At 38.6% G+C, this 6,056-nt stretch overlaps 1 protein-coding gene across 50 annotated transcripts in view; it reads left to right on the top strand.

Moving 5' to 3' along the window:
- The window catches only part of mef2aa (myocyte enhancer factor 2aa), a 104,397-nt gene continuing 98,341 nt past the window's right edge, over window positions 1-6,056 (top strand). For 11 of the 50 annotated variants that reach the window (XM_077248764.1, XM_077248742.1, XM_077248730.1 and 8 more), the window contains exon 1: window positions 4,914-5,095. The gene's annotated coding sequence lies outside the window, so the exon portion shown is untranslated. Of the gene's footprint in view, window positions 391-4,910; window positions 5,096-6,056 lie in introns of those variants that run through there. The other 39 variants (XM_077248729.1, XM_077248758.1, XM_077248743.1 and 36 more) reach the window with 15 other exon arrangements.

The following is a 6,056-nucleotide window of genomic DNA, read 5'->3' as shown; positions in this document are numbered from 1 at the left end:
AGTATTGGTGAGTGACAGCTGCGGCTGGTCCACCACTCCCCTGAGCCAAGCCCTGTCACATACACGCATGCCCAGCATGTCAGCGTCCATCTGGGATCCTACCCTTCAAACTTCTGTCGCCCAGCTCCCTTCCGGCAGAAAGACCCAGGAACAAGAGTGAGAAGTCAGGCCTCACAGGGGCAAGAAGAAAGCCGTCCAAAGCCAGCTGGTCTGGCTTTGAGGAAAGCAAGAGAGATAGAAAGCACAAGAGAGAAAGAGGAAAAGAGAGACAGAGAAAATTAAATAATAAAAGGGAAATTAAGAAAGTAAGAGTGGCACACCTGAGAAAGATACCTGAGGAAGGCCTTGGCAGCAGGTTCTGTGAAGGTAATCGATCATCTCAAGAAACGGGTGAGATACACAGAGGGGGAGGGGCAATGGGGCAGATGTATTGTATACAAAATATTAACACATGACTTGACTGCTTGTGATCGGTAAGTAATAGATAATGCAAGCAGAGAAATGATGCTGCTATATATATATATATGTATATATAGCCTATATATATTTAAACTTGCTGCAATATTTTCTGTTATTTTTACTCAGTCTCAAGAATTTTATTCATAATAATTACACTCAACGTCATCAAAAAAGCTCAACAAACGTTTCATTGCAGGTTGTGGCCTTTTTTTGCAGGATTGCACCACTTTCATTTTATTTGAATAACATTTTCAGAAATTGTAAACAGGAAACTAGGAGGATTTTTGGTTCAATTTTGTCAATGTCTACTGCTTTGCCTGCACCACACTGATTTTTTTTACACTGATTGCTTTAAACATATCAATTTTGCATTTCATTATAATCTTTTCACTACTTAACGGTTATTATACAAAATGTTCAGTTACAGCTGATTAAACACTAAAGTAGATGTAAGAAAAACAAAATGTGTTTCTTTCTAGCAAACCTCTTGATCACAGGTGGCTGGTGTTCATTGTGGTTAGGGTTCTGGTGTCAATGGGTGTTTGCACAGGGGATCCGGAGTATGCGCCTAGCCCTGATGGGACTATTTTTATGCACCGCTCCAGCTTTAAAGGGCTTCAAATAGAATGTGAAAAAATGTGAAGTCACAGAGGCCATAATCAAGGATTTCATCAATATCCATAGCCATTTGCAAGGGATTACTTACTACGCGAGTTTGCTGTGGATTCTGTTGCTATATATTATATTGTAGCTTAGTTATTTCAGATAGCACTGGCATAGGAATTTGAATTTATAGTTTTTTTCTTAAGAAATTGTTATAATGAAGTACTTTTACATTGACATCTGTGTTTGTCTGACTTGAGACTGTTAAACTTGTCATGCTGGTTGTGATTTTTTGTCATTGTGCATGTAATTGATGACGACAATAAGGCAAAAGTCAAATTGCACAGTTTGTAGTTTTTAAAATATAATTTAATTCAATTAATTTGATATGCATTAATATTCACATACTTTAGGTTAACTTATGGTAATGGTGACATAATAACCAGTGTTAAAAAAAACCAAGCATAAGGTTGATCTGTTCAGCGAGGACAATACTTTTTTATCTTAAAAAATGATATTCATGCTGCAAACATCTGTTTACACATGGTAGCTTGCAAAAAAAGTAAATTGTAATTGAAATTAAAATATATAATGACTCATCTGCCAGTTTTGATTTTTTTAACATCCATTATTTTTGTCAGCTTCAATTTGAAGCTCAAAGACAAACTCTGCTGTGGATTAGAAAGTTATAAAAGACTCACTGTAATAAGATAGGACTAGTAACAACACTGATTCCAAAGGAAAACAAACTGAGTTTTATAAATGTAAATCATTTATGAAGGGCCCAAACTAATTATTGTAATTTTTTTATCTATTTTTCTTTTTTTTGTTGTTGCATTGTTTTAACATATTGTAACCCATTTGATACCCTGCCTGTCCCATTTTACATGTGGCAAAACGGTGGTAAAACAAATTGCCTTCAAGTCCCAGTAAAAACAACTCATGTTCAGCACCACACCTCTTCCACAGATCTTACAACTACACGTGACTCCGACACATGTAACGTAAAACGCAGCCAGCCTCTTTTATCTGATTGGTCAGTGACAAGCCACTGAGGGATCGGATTGGATGAGAAACGTGTCACTTCAAATGTACTGACCCTATTGTTACTGTTGTTTTATAGAATTTACGTCAATCGTATCTAAGGTAGTGCCAGTAACCACCATACTAAATATTACATTGCTCGGCACATAATGGGCTTTTAGAAAGCAACCAACAATCGTTGCTGTGGCCTAATAGTGACTTCTTTTTTTGACTTTGTAACTTTTTTTTTTTGCGCGACAGTGCTTTAACTACCACTTCCTCGATTCGATGACATGAACATACTATTCGGGTTGTTTCCTCGCTTTCTCATACTGTTCAACATGGTGATGTCATGGTGTGGCGGTAGCCTAGTCTCCTTTCCTTCTCTCCTTAACTGGCGCGCTCACTTGTTTATCGCTTTAACTTTTGACAAAAACACAATGTATGAGTTTTTTCGTGATGTTTTCATTTAGCTTAAGTCGGAGTTCTTGACTTTTTCAAATTTGTTTTTAAACTAGAGATGAGACGAGTAGAGTAGGAGGTGGAGGATGAGGAGGCGGCGTTTTATGGCAAGCCAAGATATCAATTATTCCTTTAGAATAACAACAATCTATTGTATACTATGTATATTTAATTACTACGAAATAATCGAATAGTGACTAGTTTTACTAGTGGCTCTTCTACTTAAAAGATTGTATGCATTCCGCCATATTGCACATTGCAGATTCTCCCATTCATAAAATAGACAAGAGAAGCGGGCAGCCATCTTTAGATTGTTGTGTTTGAACTTCTGCTTTTGTGGTAGCTCTGCATATTTGTATGGCATGGCTGGTGAAGTGTAATTAGCTGGAGAAATGGATTTAGCTACTTATTGTGCAGTTAACGAAAGTTATCATGAGCATTGTAATATTTGAAGTGGATAATATTTGTTATTGGACATGTTTTATGTCAATTGTACCAGGAAGATTTTAAAATGAGCGGTTCATTCATAATGTGTAAGATTTTGCCTTCATGTGGTGTAAATACATAGCCTGGCTCTGCCCTCCTACGTTCTTCCACTCAATTTTCATTTTCCTTCAGTGGGCTACTATGTCTGCTGGGATTGTGCTGTAGTCTTTGGTTTTCTCTGGTCAATTTTTTACTGGGCCAATCAGCGAACAGATGGAGTGGCTGAGAACGATGACGTTGATGTTGTGCGTTATTTTGAGTTGTAGTTCAGTAGGCTAATGGCAGCGGAGAAAGATGTGAGCGAAGCCATTTGGTCCGCTGTGGCAACGCTGCCGAATATCAAGAGGTTAAAGCCGGAGCAAGAACAATCTTTGCTTAGTTTTGTTGTCGGCCATGATGTTGTGGCCCTCCTCCCCATAGGGTTTGACATGACATATGTCACGACCAAACGTCAGCGATTGGTTATGGCAGATCCAGAGTGACTCTGGGCAGATCCAATAGTTTTAGACTTCAATAGAGTACCCGCCTACAAGGAAGTTAACGCTTGCTGAGTCCGTCTATGGAGAGTCTTGGTACTTCCTATTAGCCCCGTTGTATATCATCTTGGTTGCAGTTCCATTAGAATTCCACTGGAGGTGATCGCGGGGGAGTGCAGAATGAATGGGAGTCTATGGAGCTAGACGGCTAAATGTATCCCTTTCTCCTGATTGTCGTTGAATCAACGTAGATTTTATTGTTGATTCCGCAAGTTCAATATAGATTATAGACCAAAAGTCGAATGAACGAGTACTTATGTCCTTTCGATTTCTTACAGGTTAGGTCGTTGTTGGCCGGAACACGCTAGCATTCTGCTATTATGTGACGTCATCACATTTTTTAACAGATTTTTAGAACAGATAAGTTCACTTAAAAATGCAATTTTCAGCTGAGTGCATTATCTTAGTCGTCCCCCCCCCTTTTGAATGCAACTTTCAAATTATTTGACAAAAAATTACATCATGAGAAAAGTGGATTTCTGGGGGTGAAACCCCACAGACTCCCATCCATTCGAGCGCCCCCACATGGACAGAGTCGTCTTACTGCAGCCAGTCCAGAAACCGGAAGTAACCAGACAGTGCCAATTCTCCCCTTATTAGACATTCTCTGACGCTTGTCAATGGAGCGGTGCCAGACTCTATGTACAAATGAAATGTACAAGAGTCTGGTGGGACCAGGCTAGTAAATACAAACCAGAAGACAGAACACAATGAGCGCAGCTCATGAAAAGGGGTGGGGCTACACAAGGTCTATAGAAGTGAACCTTCTTTCTATAGTCTAGTCTTTGCTAGTAGCCTGTGTATTTTTTTAAACTTTTTTAAGTTTTACTTGTAACTTCTTTAGGAGCTACTACTTATATTTTAGTTAGGACTATTCCAATAGGCCTACTAGTATTCCAGTTTTCTTAGTAGCCTACTAGTAAAATAAACATTAGTATTATAGATTAGACACTAATAGCCTATGCATGTCTGATAATAGTGATTTATAATATATTTAAGACTTTTAATCAAGCTATAAAGTAGGCCTAGTCATTATATAAAACAAAGCCTAATTAAAATACTATATTGTAAATCATGAGGGAAGAAATTGACTAGTAACAATTGGGATGTATAGGCCTACTAATGTATCAAAAATAGGTAGTATCTATTTAAGTAGGCCTACAAGAGCTGGAATCAGTTCTAACTTGAGCTTGTTAATAATTAAGTAGAGAGAATTAATAAGCACAATTTGGCCTATAAAGGATAGGAACCTCACTATTTAACCTTTTTAGTTCTAAAAGGAATGTATGTTAAAACGGCTTGCCGTAGGAGGTTGCCTCCGTCTAGTCTAGTGTTCGTCATATTGGGGGAGGAGCTTGTGTTGTGACAAGAGCGACTGCTGCTTCTTCTGAGTTTGTCAGCCCAGCTCCCGAAAATAGAAGCCGTGTGTCAATGTGACTGAAAATACATTTATGTCACAGTGTATCCACGGGAGTCACTGATACACAGTATCTATATACAGCGAGGGGGACCGCGAAGAAAAAAAGGTGAGTCGCAAAAATAGCAACAATGTTAGACAGCAGTCAGAGAGCGAGATAGAAAGAGGAGGGAGTCGTGGAGTGAGAATGGATGAGCACAAATTAAACGCGTTACAATTCGTTTGGGAAGCTAAACATGTTTGTCATGTGTGTCTAGGGGTCGGCAACACGCCTGGAAGAATTTGATGCCGAGTTGCGAGCACCTGATTAAAGGACAACAATATTTTTCGTGCTCGTAATTCTCTGTGAAGAGCTCGTGCGTGGTTTTGGGTTCAGTCCACTTTGACACTTGGCATAGTTGCGCTCTAGTCTCGCATCATTTTCCGGGCTGTGTTAAATATTTCTGGAGGGGCGATTCAAAATTGAAGATATTAGTCAGGAATTTTAAGCCAGCGGATTTTAAGTTATTTTTTTTTTACTGTAAGAGCAGAGTTTTGTGTGGATATTGTAGTTTGACAACCGTTAAGCTTTCGCTTCTGAATATCACTGGTTGAAGAGGGTCACCTGCAGAGATTCAGAACTTCAAAACCGGGCAAGTTCAACTTCAGAACTCGTGCGACATAATGTTTCTGGGCTTTGTTTTTGTCTCCTAACGTATCTGCAACTGGTTAAAGTTGCACGTCAAATAGTCAATTTATTCCATTCTAGCTGGCTTTTTGAAAGTAAAGGTTGTTTAAAGCACCCAAACTAGCACAGACCACTAAATATACTTATATGCCGTACTTTAGACAATATAATTTGTGATAATTCAATTGTTTTAGATTTTAAGACATTCTAACACGCACAGTCAACAGGGTTTAAATGTAAGACATAACCCCCGTATAGCCATCTTAACAACGCCCGACAACTTTATGAATATTATAAAAAGTTATTGATCTTTTGTTATGCATACCTTTGGAAGTCGTTGTAAATACTTTTCTGTCTGAAATCTAGATGGTGCTGGTCTCTTGCAGAGCTTTGGATAGTTGAA

The sequence above is a fragment of the Siphateles boraxobius genome, unplaced genomic scaffold (assembly GCF_051911475.1).
Source record: "Siphateles boraxobius isolate OS27281-9 unplaced genomic scaffold, OSU_SipBor_1 31, whole genome shotgun sequence".
Classification (NCBI taxonomy): Eukaryota; Metazoa; Chordata; class Actinopteri; order Cypriniformes; family Leuciscidae; genus Siphateles; species Siphateles boraxobius.
This window is presented reverse-complemented; position numbering and strand designations above follow the sequence as displayed.